The sequence below is a fragment of the Panicum virgatum genome, chromosome 6K (assembly GCF_016808335.1).
Source record: "Panicum virgatum strain AP13 chromosome 6K, P.virgatum_v5, whole genome shotgun sequence".
NCBI classification, from domain to species: domain Eukaryota; kingdom Viridiplantae; phylum Streptophyta; class Magnoliopsida; order Poales; family Poaceae; genus Panicum; species Panicum virgatum.
In genome coordinates this window covers 2775717-2793325 of record NC_053141.1, presented here as the reverse complement: position 1 = coordinate 2793325, position 17609 = coordinate 2775717, and the positions used below count along the sequence as shown (strand labels likewise).

The following is a 17609-nucleotide window of genomic DNA, read 5'->3' as shown; positions in this document are numbered from 1 at the left end:
TCCTGTACCCGTCTGCCTTCTGTTGCTGCATGCTGCGGCTGTGCCTGCCGCCTGAACACTAAACTGTTGTTGTTAGTTGTTGCAATGTTGCTGTGTTGCGATGTGAATTGTGATCTGTTTGCTGTAACTATTTGTCATGCTAAAAGTTTAAAGTGTCATATATATTCTCATTTTGAGTATCGATTCCTAATCGTAATCGGCATCTTCCTGAATGAAATATTCCCCCGATATCTCATAATATCATTTTGTTTTTCCGTCTGGCTTTTCCGTTCCTGCTCCCGTTTTCGGCCAAAAATTGCAGTTGCGGGAATGGCTAAGTGGCCCCGACGATTCCCAACCGTTTCATCCTAGTGGTTAGCTATGGATGTGCATGAACTAATTAATGCAGAGGCCCAATAGTATTTTATCACCAACCAAGTAGGAAACCAGTTTTTTAGAAACCAGGGATCCGAATACCCCTACCTATAGCTTTAGTCAAAAACCAGTTTCTAAAAATTAGAGGAAAAAAGCTGGTTTATAAGAAGTAAAACTGATGCAAACAGGACCTTAGATGCCATGGTGGAGACTTCTCTCATGTTTTGTGTTAAGACGGTTAGCCTAAATTAACGAAGGACTATATCAGATGCTTGGGATTAACTAAATGGAAGAAAATTCAGTATTGTCTAACATACAACTAATGCTAGGCTCCATTGCATTTAGAATAATCCTCGTTCTGCCCCAGCATGGCAGTGAGCATGAGCCAGACGCACCGAATCTTGTCAGCGGCAGGGTGGATCTGCACGGAGTAGGATAGATATAGACATGTAGTACATGTTCATGGACTGAGTCGGAGTAGGATGAAGGATATTTTCATGGTTTCTTTGAGAGAATAAGTAGTTCATCTATTTGCGATGCTTAAATTTGCGCTTGCGGTACATAAAAATTTATTGCAATGAGGAGTCCCGCCGCCCAGTATTCCTCAAGCAGTGTTTGCCTTATTTTTCTTGGTGCTGTGGTTTCATTGAGTCTTCAATTTGAACCAAAAGTTTCATATATTGTGGTTTTTAAATCGTGATGGATAACAAAAAGCTACTATGAAAACCATGCTGGTTTCCTCAGACAGTTTACTTGCTGATTATGGAGATAGGTTCTGCGTCAAAGGAGTTTTTGCAAGTGGCAACCTGTGTGTATTTGGATTCAAATGCGCAGTAGGTCTTCAAATCATGCTGATGACTTACTTTTCTTGCTGCCCATCAACATTTCTCCGGTTCTTGCATTACCCAGATAGACTTTGTCAGTTTTAGATACATCAGGTTCTCTGGTTATTACATGCAAGGAAGACTACATTTCTTGGGATGTAGATGCAATACAGAGTATCTATATGGTCAAACTAGAACATACTAGCGACAGTCAATAGTAGCTCAGGATGTATCTTTGGTCCATGGATCGGAGCTGCTTGAAGCCTTCAGCTGCGTGCAATATAATTGTCTTTAATTTGCCACCGCGCATCCATCAGTCTAGGCATCACAGATCTTTCCCTGCAGCGGCTCCGTTGCGGCCCCTGCGGACGATTTGGCAACTCTGTAGCCCATGCCCCACGGTCTGTAGACCAATGTCACGAAGACATTTGATAGATTTAGTTTGCAAAACCCAGCCACGTACTCGGCTGCAGGCTCGCCGTTCTTTGAATTGTTGCTGCTCAAAACTGCCTGCCGCAGCAGCCATCACTACCGAAACGCACCCCTGATCAGACAGTACAGATAAAGCCATTGTTCTTTATTGAAATTTGTGTAAAAGCACACTACAGGTCAGGCGTCGTGGCATGCCGCATGCCCAGTCACGGAGTGGGATAAGAAATCCACACCGATGTGATTGTATGTATTATGCATTACACGTGTATGCAGAGATCTAGCATTGACGGACGTAGAGTCCAATTGCATCCAGGTGCCAGCCAGCGTCCAAAGAAGCCAGTGATACGGTCGCTGCCCTGCACCGAGTAGCTGAAACGAGTCCCCTTACTGTCGTTGCCGTATGGCCCATACGTTCCCTTGAAGGTGACAATCTTGAGAGACAAAATGATGTTAGGCATGTTATCGAATTCACCCGTTTGTCCCGGAGATTTCCATCACATAATCCATCAGGCCAAGCTGAATCTGCACAACATTCCCACCTCAGCTGTGTACAATATATAGCTACTAATATTCACAAAATCAGATGTATGTAGAATATACACATTGTATCATAACCAGTCAATCTATATTGAAGGAGTACTTATTAAATATTTGATAATTATTATATTAAATATTGCAGCTACATAGCAGAAAGCACGGACCATATCAAATCATGATAAGGCTTCCCTTTGCGAACTGAGCGTAGCTCAACCGGTTAGGTTCCTTGGGGTAGAACCTATCCACCCAGGTTAAAGTTTTTGACTTGGCATGAGTGCTTGTATTTTTCTAGATTTATTTTAGGATTTATCGGTGCTATGCTTTTAGTGGTAGTTGGAGAGCGAAGCTTCTATGGTAACTTTGTCGATCTCGAGATATCCAGTCCCTCGAAGGTGTTCATAGGTAGGGATGGCAAATGGTAGGTATTTAATTTAAAACTAATGTAGGTTCATAGGTAGGGATGGCAAATGGTAGGTATTTAATTTGAAATTAATGTACATTGCCTTTAAATACTTTGTTTTATTTATTTATAAATATAAAATATTTTTATATATTTTATATATTTGTTTTTTTGATATTATATATTTATTTATGAGCCTATTATTTATTAAAAATTATTTTTAAAAATTGATATTTTGTCTATAGTGTTATAGCTAATCCTTACTTACATGTTTTATGACGATTGATTAATTTTATTCTGGTAAAATCATTGACAAAGCGAATGGATATGGGCTATTTCTTATCACCCAAATTAAGTGGATATTCGAATAAACATCCGAATTCGAACTGTACGATTTGCATCACATTCGAGAACATCCGAATAAAGATCCAAATTCGAATAAATACGTGGTAAAAAGTGCTATCCGAATTCGATTTCAAGCGAATCCGATCTAATTACCATCCCTATTCATAGGGTAGGGTTTGCGTGCACTTGAGTTTGTACTAGTGTTTTGCAAAAAAAAGAAGAAGAAGATAAGCTCCCATTGCACAGCTTCAAATATAGCCTAGAATAGAATTCATCCAAACTTCATTCCAAAGTGTCCCAAGCAAAACAACTCATCCGTATAATTCGGCAAAATCCAAAGCCCTTTTTGTACTGAGATGCTGGCGCTAAAACAAGTGGCTTCACCAGGTTCGGATTGAACTTCTATCTTCTATTCGTGAATCCAGTAGAGAATCTCTATCCCAATGTTTCTTCAAATAGATTCAACTCTGAGATGCCCGTGGAGCTAGGACCTTGTGATGAGTGATTGAACAACACGGTGTGCGTGTGACGTTTCTCTTGGTTGGTGTTGTTGCAGGTGATAGGTGGAGACTGAACATGCGGCGACGTGTGAAGAACGAAGATATGATGCCACCCGATTGGACTGAGAGCGGTGAAGGGTGGATCAAGACTTGCGCTCGAGGGATTTGAGATCGTGCGGTGTATGTCTACTATACATGACGACACAATGAGAGAACGTTGGTCGACGGTTTCTTGGTTAAGCCACAAAACCAAGATCCAGACGTTCGTTGCGGCGGACGTGGCCGAAGACAGGGATAATTGTCGATCACGAGAAGATTCCGGATCGTCGTGGCGGCGAGATCACGGGATGCCATGGTGATAGATGGAAGGATCGCGGACATCGAGATTGTTTGCCGTGGAGGATATATTGCGTGATACGCGCCGATTACGTTAATTTGATTGACGTAATGGCAAATTTGTAATTTAGGTATGCCACCCTATGGGTTATAAATATGTGGCACCTAGGATTGAGGGGTATGCGTTTTAGGGTTTTGGGGGCGTTTGCTACAGTAGCCACAGATAGCCGATGTCCCAGAATTCCTCCGGCGCGCCACTCCTCTCTCCGGCCTAACCTAGGGTTTAATTCCTAGCGAGGGATTTTGTTGATCTCTCCAATCAAGAGAGGGGGACGATTGGGCGGAGACTAGATGAGGCCCAGCGCCAGCGAGACACAGCGGCTGCACAGCAAGCCTGCTTTCAGTTGAGTTTTTGTGTCACGTTGCTTCTCTACATGAACTTGAGCTCATGTGAATGACTGCTTAATCTAGTTTGTGCAAGCTTTTCGGTGTCTCGTTTTGATTTGCTTCCGCTATGCTTTGAGCGTGTCAAATCGTTTCTAGGGTGAGCTTGCCACGAGTTGACTTGGGTCATCTTGACGATTCAACGGAGTGAATTTTTAAAGGCTCCCATTCACCCCCCCCCCCTCTGGTCGCCTGTCTCGGTCCTACAAACTCTCTACAAAGAAGCTCTCCTGTCTGAAAAATTGGAGCTAAAACAGTTTTTATGCAAGATGAAGCCATGTCAAAGGAACCCTAAGAATCCACAACTAGTGCATCCAACCCGTCCAACCAAGATACTCCCTGTGCTTTCTTTTTATAAGGTGCGCATGTATTTCAAGATTTCAACTTACTTTATCATTTTCAATCAACAACTAACTTTAGGTAGTGTAATTTTTTTATAAAAATTATATCATTGTATTCACAATTAAAAATACTTTATTATAATTATGATTTCATTGTTGTCAACATTATTGTAGTATAAAAAAATAAATAGTCAATGTATAGTTTTAAATACCATCTCAAGTCAAACCATGTTCACAAACTCCACTCTGCCTGCTCGTGTTTCCTGTTTTAATTACCTCTTGTCCTCTGCCTTTTGGCTGCCTCTTGCTGAGTTCCCAAGAGGTTGGGATTTGGGCTAGGTTTTTTCGTGCTGGACCAGAGAACAATGGCACGTCACGCCCATGTTTCAACCACGGATCGGCATGAAGCTTTGGGCCTAAACACGTGGTTCACATGGTGGCGTAGCTGGGTACCTACCTAGGCCGGCCCAGCACAAAGTATCCTGATGTTTAACGAAGCCCAACATAGGCCTGTTTCGAAGGTTTTTTTCTTTTTTATATTTTAAAAAATAAAAATTTCAAAAATATATGTCCGTTTTGAAATATTTCAAAAATATCCCCCGGTCGCCCCCCATAGGGTGACAGGCGCTAAGTGTATATTTTTTTTCTTCAAATTTGCAACGATGTCCCTAGAAAAAAAAAGGGGGCCCTGTCGCCCCCCGCGTGCGACAGGGGGGCCTGTCGCCCCCCCCCCCCTCGGGCGACCGCTGGGCCCGGCCCACGGGCGCGGCAGGGGGCCTGTCGCCCCCCCCCCCCCCCCCGGGCGACCGGGGCAACCCCCCTATATAAGCTCCAACCCCCCCTTCCCTCCTCATTTGAGCCCGAAAATTCCACCAAAAATCCAGAAAAAAAGAGAGAGGTGGAGAGAAGGGAAGCGGCGAAGCCCTGCCGGATTCAGCACTTGTGATCTGCAGGTTAGTACATTTAGTTATATAATTTTTTATTTAAGTACTACGCATTTAAGTAGGAGTAATTTAAGTTGGGGTGAGTAATTTAATTTAATTTAAGTACTACGCATATGGGTGCAAACTTCTATGACCACTTCAAGAACAAGAATCTTAAGAACCTGTTTAAGAGGTTGTGCACCCAAAATCAACAGAGAAAATTCAATGCATTATGGCAGATGCTTGATCAGTTGACTGTAGAGCTAGTGAAGGTAAAGGCATCAAAATCAGGCACGAGTCAGGCTGCAGAGGCTAGGGATTCAATTGAGAAGCTATTTTCACACTGGATTCGAGGTGCACCTAAGAAGAAATGGTCATTCCTGTATGATACTAACGGAATATGGTATGGTATTCAGACAACGAACCATGCAGAGTGTTTCAATATGGTTATGCGTTCTTGTCGTGCCTTTCCTCTTGTGAAAATTGTTGAGTTCATCATGTATGGGTGCATGAAGTATTTCAGAGAGCGTTACACAGCTGCAAGCATAAACATCAGCAACCCCCAAATTCAGTTTTGCAAAAGAGTGACACAATATATGCAAGAGAAGATTGAAAAGGCCAAACTGCACCGCGTCATATCGACAGGTACAATGGAGCATAGATTTGAGGTTCTATGCAAGGATAGAAGTGGTCGTGGTATCCGTAGAGATAGGGTGGTACAGGAGAGTTTGATTACAGTAGATGGCAAAGCCTTCTGCTCCTGCATGAAGCCTAAGTTATTGCATTTGCCATGCTCCCATCTCATTGCGGTATGTGCAGAGTCTGCGTTACAGCCAGGAGTATTTGTTTCACCTTACTTCAGCAAGGAAGCAGCTGTATCCACCTGGGGACATGAGGTATGCGGGATTGAAATTGTGGGGGCCTTTCACTCAGGATAATGAGAATAAGATGTTTATTCCTGATCCAGCCACTAACAAAGGCAAAGGCCGCCGTCAGACACGTCGTATTCGGAATGGTATGGACGAGTCGGAAGCAAGCAAGGCACAAAAGTGTTGCAGCCAATGTGGAGCATTGGGTCACAACTACAAGAAGTGTCCTCAGAATGCACTTCACGATGCTGCTGACGTCGGTCCTTCCGGAAATCCCAGAGATAGAGCACCTCCTACGTTCAGACGAGCATCGGCGAGAATTGCTCGTGGAAGGCATTCGGTGTCATGATCTACAATTGCATTTCATTATTTGTAATATGTAGTAATGAAATATTACAGGTATGTAATGAAATATTATTGTACCTATGTGTCCAATTTGTAAGAAACATATATATACCTATGTGTTCTCAGATATTTTTGAAAATGCAGGTATGGAGATGGACTCCTTGCTAGACCCAGTTATCGACTCGAGCCACAGGTCTTACTTTGCAGCTGTTGAGCACCGAGCCATAGAGGTGCTACGTCCTCGTCCACCCGGGGAGGCGATCTCTATACACCACAATTGGTGTGACAGGTATGTAATGAAATATTATTGTTTATCACTTATGTATTCGTCGGTATTCCTTTATTTAGACAATTTTGTTTATTGCAGGTTACATGAGGCCGATCTACTGACTCTGAGCCGTCTTGTCGAGGTTGGGCCTATTCAGCTCGACCGATCCCTCCTGACGACGCTCGTTGACAGATGGAGGCCGGAGACACACACGTTCCACCTCCCGTGTGGGGAGATGACTCCTACGCTGCAGGACGTGGCCTACCTCCTCGGCCTCCCTATCGTCGGGGAGGCTGTAGGTCCGCGTGTGGTGGCGGCCTCGTGGAAGGATGACCTGGAGGCCCGTTTTGCCCTGGTTGACCGCGTGGAAGAAGCAGGTCCGATCAACCCGCACCCGCGAGCAGCAGGTCCTTCGAAGACCTGGTTCCTACAGTTTACAGTACGTATTCATTCCATATATAAATTTAATTGTTACAATTCACATGTTCCATTGTCAGTTGAAACCATTAATCTTAATTATTTATGCAGCCTGCCCTGTTGGCTGCGGATGCCGACGAGTACAGTGTGACCAGATCGTTGGAGGCGTACCTACTTTGGTTGTTTGGTTACATCATGTTCAACAATAGTCATGGCAACTCGGTCGATAGGATTCTCCTTCCGTATGCACGGGAGATTGCGGATGGGAACGAGGACGTACCGCCCAACAGCTGGGGTGAGGCGGTACTTGCAGCCACTTACCGTGGACTCTGCGACGGCTGCATGAAGACACATGGGAACGCAGTGTTTGTAAGGTAATTCATGTGTTTGTAACTGTACCTTTACTGAATGGATGCAGTTTCGCCTTTGCAACATGATGGAGACGGACTGCTCGACTTACTTGACGAGGGTACGTGCCGGATCCCCAATGACCCAGTTTGAGCAGACAGAGGCATGGTCGAGGCAGTGTGATCAGTTGCGTCAGGTAGTTCACAACTTGGGAAGCCGTGTGCAGTACGAAGACATCCACGGGTCGTCCCAGGCCTCGTCGTCGTTCCCGTGTCCGTCGACCGTGCACGGGCCGACGTCGCAGTTCTTCCCAACTGCAGGTAACGTACATATCTCTTTAAAATTAGATCAAGTGTTCCTACATATTTACTAATATCACATACAGGATACGATCCAGCTACTGTGTTCGGCCATACTGGAATGTTTAGAGGGACAGCACCAGTTGGCGGACCATATCCAGGGATGGTACCGGGGCCACAGACATAAGTGACCTAATAGCAGTGCCCTTCCACCATTTCAAAAAGATGTGACAACACGGCAACCACTCCAGCTCACCTTCAAAGCAGTCTCTCTGTCGAGGACGACGGACCTGTCATTCTACAGCGCAGGTCTGTGGCGTGTAGTGGGGAAGGCGGCATCTAGGCGCGATCGACCGAGCGGCAGCAATGCAGCGCTATGAGTCTGCATGCACAGAGATGCATCGAGTAGTCATTTCGAGAATCGAATCTAGCCTTTTCAGTGTTTGGTCAGCTAGCCTCTTCACTGTGTTGTCATGTAGGCTTTTTAGGTGCATTTACACTCCACACTCCGGGTATCAGACCTTTGTGCGCCTATAAATACTCCGAAGTTTGTGAACTCCCAGCAGCACATAAACACCAAACCTCATTGTATACCCAATGTCTGGAGGTGGGTCTAGCGGGAAGAATTACTACGGTTTTGGGAAAGTAAAAGGGGGAAGAATGAGAGACCCCATAATATGGGAGGGGCCTCTTGGACCTGATTCCTTTCCGGAACCAGTGTTTGAGTTTCCACCATAGCACAAGAGTGAATTTACCAATGAAACTCCTCTTCAACAATACGATAACCGTAGAGAACCGTGGCCAAAATGCAGACATGGTGAGGACTGCTTAGTGCAGATGTGCACCGACGGGATGGATGGCGGTCGGCGTTTCTTTAAATGTCCACACGCATGGGTAATACTCGGTTGTTTCATTTCTTTATCTTCAATGAGACACCTTACATGAAATTTGTTTTGCAGTCTTCCGATGCTCCAGAAAACTGTGGTTTTACTAGGTGGGTCGATCCTGCACTAATTTATTCTGTTCAGGAGTTCATCGAGTACCTCCAGATAAAGATCTTTGATCTGGAATGCAAGGTGAACCATTATGAGGAAGTAAGCGAGGGTAACAAAGACGACGAAGTTGATGATACCAGCAATGCTGCTGGTTTACAGGATGAACCATGCACTATTCCTTACTGCAACTGTACTTGTCACAAGAAGAAGGGCCCTGCGCCTCCAGCACCACCACCTGCACCACCTGCAATGGGTGCATACTGCGGAGAAGGCTCAACGCAGTTTGCTACGTGGGGGTACGGCTACTAGAACTACCCTAGTGCTAGTGACTTGCTGCATCGTTGTGTTTGTTCTGTTTTTTTTTAAATTACCTAAGGCATGTTAGGTTAGTCCGGAATCTGTTTACCGTAGTTTGCAACGGGTTCTGCCATGCCACTGCATGTGTGATGTGTGTTTCATTATCGTTTTATTATGATGTAAAATTTGATGGTTCACATTATGTAATGCATTTCTTAGTTCTTATTTCTTATCGTTATATTAATTAAATGTGTGCTTTATAGTATTCTAGTCACATGAAAAGCTCCGAGGGCCATGTCCGTGCCCAGCAGAGGGCTAAGAGGGTCCGACACCCTAGTGCTTTTTATACACTTAAACGTTCGCCTCTGATCACTCTCGTATTTTCCATTACATACAATAGATGGTATGTTTATACTTCGATGCTCCATTACGACTAAGTACGATTCAAACTCGACATTATGTACATGTCCAGTGAATGCAAGTTTGGTACGAGACATACATACAAGCATAATACAACATTAACAATACTAAATGCGAATACATCTTAAACCGATGAACATCATATGTTATAGATCATGGCATGAAATCATCTAGGTCGTCATCCCAGTTGACAGATGGTGGTGCTGCAGGTGGTGTACTATGGCTCGACGAACTTCTTGGATTTCCCTTTCTCTCTTTTCTGGATCTACGTTCATGTACAGGGGGGAGGAACATCATGTGTTGGAGGCCATGGTTTGGGAGGCATGAAGTCATCCATGTCGTCATCCCAGTTAACACAAGTTTGTGCTGCAGGTGGTGCAACATGACTTGACGAACCTCTTGTGTTTCCCTTTGTCTCCTTTCTGATTCTAGGTTCATGTACAGGGGGAGGAACATCATGTGTTGGAGGCCATGGTTTGGGGGGCATGAAGTCATCCATGTCGTCATCCCAGTTAACACAAGTTGGTGGTTGAGGTGCTGAAGCATGACTCGACGAACCTCCGGGCATCTGTTCTTGCGCAGGCCAAGTACTATCACCTGAAGATCTTATCCGCCTCCTTCGTCTAGTTTGCAGCATAAGTCCACCGAAGATACATACCAATTTAAGGAAATTTGGTATCGTTTTGTTAATCAACTCCGTGTCCTCAGGGTAATCCTAGCATATAATTAAAAAACAATGTTACTGTTTCATAAATATGGATTCGAAATGACGGACGGGATTACAACTGAATGAGAGTTACCTTAATGTGCATCTCATACACCTCTGGCCGCATCCATATCTTACAAGAACTTTGTAAGAATCCAATGATATTAGGATGATTCGCTAGTTCACATACTCTCATGTATATCTTCCGACGTTCTAGCAGGTGTCCCTTTACATCTTGCGTCGTAATACCTCGAAATAATGTGAAATCTTTAAACTCTACTACTTTGGACAACACCATCTCTATCGTACCATCCGCTAATGGATCCAACTTCTTACTGATAACAAGATAGGTCATGATATCAAGTATTATACTAGATTTTTCTTCGGTCCATGAAAATCCTCCACAATTGGAGGCAGCCATTGCCTTATGCTGCAATATCAATAAGGTACTTTCATAATTTTATTCTAATTCATAATTAATTTAAAAACAAGTATGTAATAGTACTGAAATTGTAATACTAAACGAGTGTTCTAAAGCACCAAATCTAATTCAGCTAATCTGCTAATTAAATTAAATTGTTATACAATATCAATGGATTCATACGGAAGTTACCGGTAGATCACAAGTACGCAATTCGGCAGAGCTTAGCCGTTTTTTCTTCGCCTCACCCCTCTTTTTTTCCTGAATTTTTTGGCTCAAATGACAAAGGGAATGGCGGCATATGGCGGCCAGGGCTTATATAGGGGGAGGGGACCCTGTCGCCCCCCCCCCCCCCCCCCAAGGGCGACAGGCCCCTGTCGCCCGTGGGGGGGCGACAGGCCTTTTTTTTCCAAGGACCCTCGTTGCGAATTTGAAGAAAAAAAATTACACTTAAGGCCTGTCGCCCTATGGGGGGGCGACCGGGGGTATTTTTGAAATATTTCAAAACGGACATATATTTTCGAAATTTTTATTTTTAAAAAAATATAAAAAAGAAAAAACCCATTTCGAAGGGTTCCTTTGGCGGGGCTCAGCATCTCCAAGTGTATCTAAAAAATATAACCCCAAAAAACTAGTTTTAGGATCTTACCAAAAATTATTGGAAGTGAAAACTAACCTCTCATCCAGCAGATCCCAAAAATTGGTTGCCAAAATTATTTCAGAACTGCCATGTCATCAATTTGTGGGCCACAACAAAAGAAGGATTGGGGTTGCGGCAGACTAACAAAAGAAGGATTGGGGTTGCGGCAGACTAACAAAAGAAGGATTGGAGTTGCGGCAGACTAACCCAAATCTGGTTCAGTTTGGCTCTTTTTTGGGATTGTAAAAAGATTAGGAATACCTTTTGGGATCTGTTGGAGGGGTAGTTTTTTACTTCATGCCTAAAATCAAGCTTTTGGGAATTGAGTACATATACTAAAGCTCCAAGAATTGGAGCAACCTCATGAGTCCTGGCCCACGGGGCCCGTGCACTGTTCATGCGGGTCCCACATACTATTCAGGCTGGACCCACGTGGGACCCACGTATTATTCAGTCGGGACCCACGTGGGACCCATGTACTATTCAGGCGGGACTCACATGGGGCCCACGATTCTATTAAATTAGTCTCTTTATCTAAAAAAATATTTTCCTTCCATTATTTGACAATACAAAATATATTTAACTACTTTTTACATACAAAAATAATAACTAAACTTTGTATACTACATTTACATGTGGTAGTTGTACAACTTCTTGGGTTTTGATTTTCCTCCGTAAACCCACAAAATATAATTAGACTGTTCATTCATTTCTAATCTTACTTTTTTCCCTATTAAAGTAATTAAACTATACCTACTGACACCCAAACAAAATTCCTAAGAAAAAATTACATGTACCTCTATACTACAATGCTTGAGATTTGCGCGCTCTCAGACACAAAACTACTATGCCCGCTTACTGTAATTTTTAGATCTAACTCAATACATCGATACAATGTTGCTTCGAATATAGTAACAGATAATATCTTTGGTCCACGTTTTTTGTACAGGCGCGCGTAGCGCGCCAACCTGACTAGTATATTTAGGGTACTCTTGGAGATGCTCTTGTACCGGGGCTCTTATACCCAGAACCCTATATACCGGATGTTCGAGTCTGACTCTGTCGGGTATCAATATTAGGGATACCTGGCAGGAGGGATTAAAGTACTAAAAAGCCTCAAACCAACCTGTGGTTTATTACGTGGCATTCAACTCACCCGACCCTGAAGACTCGGGCTCGGACGCTCTGCCTCGTCCGACCTCAAGGGCGCGGGGGCGGACTCGCCCAACCCCTGAGGAAGATCTCTGCCTCACCCGACCCCGAGGGCGAGGACTCGGTTCGCCCAGCTCTACTATGTGGGACCCCGTGGGGCCCACATTACACCCAACCACTATGGATGTGATGGCGCACGCCTGGGAATAGGCCTCTGACGTCAGGCCAGGCCTGGGCATGCCTCAACTTGACCTACGAAGGCGACGGACCATACTTAAGAAGCCCACGACACCCACAACGCCGAACAGGATGGCACTGTGCGACTTACTCCTGTACGGCGCGGTCAAGGGAGCCCGTTGCCCATGCCGCCCGTCAGACGGGACGGGGCACCAGGACCGGCTGATGACACCTGCATACGGCGCCAGTGGCGAATAGGGACACGGCGTGCGGATGTCCCTGTCATCATCAACAGGGTCGGTGGGACCCACGGAAGGCGGAGAAGAACGGCGCGACCTCGGAAGACTTGCTCTCCTCCTCCCATTTCTCACTCTCTCTCTCGTGTAGCCTACTCTCTTCCCTTGGCCTATAAAAGGGGAGGCAGGCCCCCCCTACATGGGGACCAGAGCCGATTCAATCCAACTTCATCCACTAGAGACTTGGGACCTACTCCCGTTCTCGCCCGTTTGTAACCACTACTGCAAACTAGTGCCGGTAAAATGAGCAGCAGCAAACTAGACGTAGGGATATTCAGCCCAAACCAGTATAATCCTTGTGTCCTCCGTGCACACCATCCGAGCCAGACGTGCGAATACAAATTTACTAGCCGGTGGTTCCAAACACCGACAGACTCCAACCATAAAGTTGGACACTCCTAGATTCGTGCGCATGACAAAATCAACGGTTGAAAGCTCATCTTCTTCCTCCTATCACCACCACCCGCCCTCCTACTCCTTCCAGCTCCTCACTATCTGCTCCGCGTCACACCACCTCGCCCCACCGAGCACCACCCTTCAAGCCGTACCGCCGAGTGCTGCCCTGCAACAGTTGACCCCTCCCCCCACCCCCCCACCCCACACACACACACGTGGGCGGCTGTGCTGCCATAGTAGGCTGAGGTCCCTGGCATGAGGTGGGCGTGTGTGTTTTTATTTTTTTTTCTTTTTCTTTCTTTTTATCATAACAATAGTATTTTTTAGAAGATTTGGCTATGTGATTTTTTGGAGCTAAATGTTTTGGAACAATATTATGGAGCATTTGTTGTTGTTCTTGGAACAAAATAAAATCCCAAAAAAATGTTCAGGAACAATGTTTGGGAACATTCATTTGTTTTCTAAATAAAATAATATGTTATGGAACATTTGATTTTGTTTGTGAAAAGAAATAAAATATTTCGAAACAATTGATTTTGTACTTGGAAAAATGTCTCGAAAAATGTTCTGGAACATTTGATTTTGTTCTGAAAAAATATTCCAAAGAAATGGTCCATAAAATTTAATTTTGTTTTAGAGCAATGTTCTAGAACATTATTATGGAACATTTTCTATTATTCTAAATAAATATTATTTTTTCTCAAGATGGGCTGATTTAAACTAATCTAATGGGCCTATTTGAAGTTAGAGTAGGTCATCCATTGCGTAGGAAGCCTCCTCATATATTATTTGGGTTTCTGGTGTCCCAATCTATCTTTAGGAATTTTCAAAGAATATTTAGAAATCTAGATACATTTTTCTTGCTTTAAAATCTTTATCGAAGCGATTTTTAGAGAGATGGTCTCTCGACCACTCTGGAGGTTTGTCCTCATGGGTGTGACCGGTGGCTTCACCGGAAGGGTCTACCGGAGTGTTTTCTAGGGAGTTATGGTTTTGGCCACCCTAGAAGTTTGCACTCACCGGAGCGATAGGTGGCCGCACAGGAAGTGCTCACCGGAGAGTTTTCCAAAAGGCAACTAGAATATTTGAAGATGGTGAGAAGACCTTAACGGACCAACTGGTGGGAGCATCAGATGGACAAAAGCTTCTTTGGTGAGTTGGCAAGGGGCCAATGGCTAGTTGGTCAGAGTGCGGAGTATGCACTCATCGGATGGACTGTTACTCCGGTTTAACCCTCCCCTGTCTCTCCTGTGTTCGTGTTTTCTAGGCTGACAGCTTCCAATGGCTAGTTTCGAAGTGGGGCTATATATACCACCACCACGTTCCTTTTCAGTGTTGTTGGAGTGAGCTGAAGCTAGAGGGTGATCTTGCATACCTCTTATTGAGTGTCTCCACCACCAAAGTGAGCATATTGAAAATTAGGGATTTTAGCACTAGATTAAGGACTTCATTAGTGCTAGTTTAAGCCTCTGGTACTTCTTGCCAGCTATTTAGCCTAGAATGAGGAGAGGAGAACCCTCTTGTACCTCAAGGTGCTTGTGCGCACCGTTTGTGTAAAGTTTGGCGATGTTGTAGTCTTGCGGGACCCTCCAACCGAGTTTGTGGAGCGGCCATGACACTTTTGAATGGGAGGAGAAACCACCTTGTTTTGGTGAAGTGCCCTTAGTGGTGACGGCAGAGAGCAGTTTCGGGTAAGGCCTAGTAGGAGACCCATTTGCTAATGGGGAGCTCTAACAGCTAATCCATGGAGTTATCCGACCAGTAGCTTGACCCTTGAGAGGGGCTCCACCGAGGATTAGTGGAAAGCGTGACCTTGGTAAAAAGTCGTCACGCCGAGAGTTTGCTTTCTGTATCCTTGACATTTCACGTTTAATTATTGTACTTTGCTTCAGCAATTACCTTTAGTTGATAGGATATGGAACTTAGGGTGCAATACCTTGTGCCGTAGAGATAGAAACAAATAGAAAAAACTAGTGCACATCTAGATAGAACTTGTATAGGTTTTTACATATGCTTGAGCCTTTAGTTTGTTTAGAAATTCTAATTCACCCTCCCCTCTTAGAGTGTCTCGGTCCTAACAGATAGATTTTGGGTTATAAGTTAAATACCATATTATCAGATTAATATTTTTTCTGTTTTTCACACTAAATCGTTTACATTTCCTCTCAAAAACATGTTAACAATTAAACTGGAATTTGTATGCAAATATATAGGTTTTGTTGTTTTGAGTAAATTAAACAACTATAAATAAATCTGAAAAATATTTGTGCATCAAAGGTAAAGCTCTCAACGAGATTTTGTTTGTGGCATACAATTTTCTTATACAAATATAATAAAATTCATGTGAAAAATTGTATTTTAGATACATATATACCAAAATTGCAGGCAACATAGGTTAAAGGAATAGAGAATGATATTGTAATTGCTAATGATTAGAGGCAGTAATGGGAAATTTCCCGGCGCCATTCCTCTCCCCATCTCCTTGAAGCCTCACAGAAACCTTTTCCTCCCATCCCATGGGGAATAAAATCCCCATCGAGGTCCGTCCCCACGTAATTGAGCACTATAATATATATGTGTTTCACATAATTCATATATCATATATGCATTATTACATGCTATACATCACTATATATGCCTCAAATAATTTCAGATTCACATATAAATACAATACATCAACACATAATTAAATTACCATTCATGAAAATGATCATAGATCATAACATGGAAAAACATTGTGACATATTAGTTTAGCAAATCCGTTGGGAAAACGGCAAGGAGGAATAATGCTCCCCCAACTTCATCCCCGTTTACCTTATGGGGAATGGAAAATTTCTGTTTGGACCTACGCTGTAACGGTTGTTTTGAGGAGAAAGTATATGAATGGGTTCCTACTCGTACCTGATGCGCTTCGGTTTCTCTGACAAAACCCCAATCGTGCTCATGGTACACGCAGCCATCACAGCCAATGTATGAGAAGGAGATCGAGCTGATTAATACATTCTCTTGGCTATAGATTGTCAGGCGAAGCAGCCTGTAGGGAGGCACCTGGATGTCGCGAAAGTTGCCATGATCTCCTCCCCATGGACCTCCAACCTTGTCCGGTTTAAAACGCTGAAATCATTAATGGGTCAGTCTATTGTTATTGAAGTCCTTTTCTACAAGTGTAGCCGAAAGAAGCATGCACCGAATGAGGTAATAAACAATTAAAACACTTGAGGAAAATGACTTATGTTAACTTACCATTGTTACTGATCTCGTAGCTTTTAAATAACAGGGCAAACAAATAGCAACACCAATATATAATGGTTGCCTTGCTAGGCCAATGAGAGTAAGCAAAGAGCACTCCCAATACACACACATATATAACAGAACACATGCGCATAAGAGGGTCCATTTTATTTTAGGTGGGAACATCCGAATATATAAAAAATCAACACCACGGAACACGATCAGGAGGAATTAGAATCTTTATCTTTATAATAGTCATTTTCAACCCATATGGGTACGAAGGTATTAAATAGCATTTGTAGCGGCTGCAATAGCGGTAGCAGAGTACAAAAGTTACGGCTAAATGGTAGCACTACTACAGAACTTGGCTTTAGCTATGGTAGGAAACCTCCCAATACTCCCGGAAAATAAATCATGACTGGGAAAGCTGTTCTAGTGAGGAGGAGCTACACTCCCGATTAAATAACCTGTTCTGAACAGCGACATTAAAACTAGTTGTTGTACCGGTTCTGGTGCCAATACTCCTTGAAAGTAAACCACGACTGGGAAAGAGGTTCTAGTGAGGAGGAGCTACACTCCCGAACTTCTTGTTGTTATCAACCGGTTCTGGTTCCTCACAACCTGTTCTAATCTTTATTTTCATAGTCTAAAAAACAAAACAAAACAATTTGAATTTTTCTAGGATTCCTCGTCACAAGTTGCGCATGTCATGTACACATATTGGCGACCAGGGATTTGAATCCAGGACCTCCAGCTTCGCGCACAACCTCCCTATCATCTCATCTACACCATGTCATGTGACTAATGTTGAGATATTTTACTTTTAACATCACTTTAAAATATCTTATATTACCCATTTGGCTACATAAATGACCTTAAGTAAAAATCTGTCAACT

At 43.6% G+C, this 17609-nt stretch overlaps 1 protein-coding gene and 1 long non-coding RNA gene across 3 annotated transcripts in view; both read right to left on the bottom strand.

The window, feature by feature from the left end:
• LOC120711254 (protein NONRESPONDING TO OXYLIPINS 2, mitochondrial-like) overlaps positions 1-17609 on the bottom strand; it is a 98530-nt gene that overhangs the window by 63348 nt on the left and 17573 nt on the right. The gene's annotated exons all lie outside the window — the stretch shown is intronic.
• LOC120711255 lies at positions 2087-16902 on the bottom strand. Of its 2 annotated transcripts, none has more exons than XR_005690217.1 (3): positions 16726-16902; positions 16384-16596; positions 2087-2132 (listed from the first exon to the last, which is right to left on the bottom strand). It is a non-coding gene; the product is annotated as an uncharacterized LOC120711255 (long non-coding RNA). The 2 variants fall into 2 exon arrangements; XR_005690218.1 differs by lacking the exon at positions 2087-2132 and adding an exon at positions 10775-10830.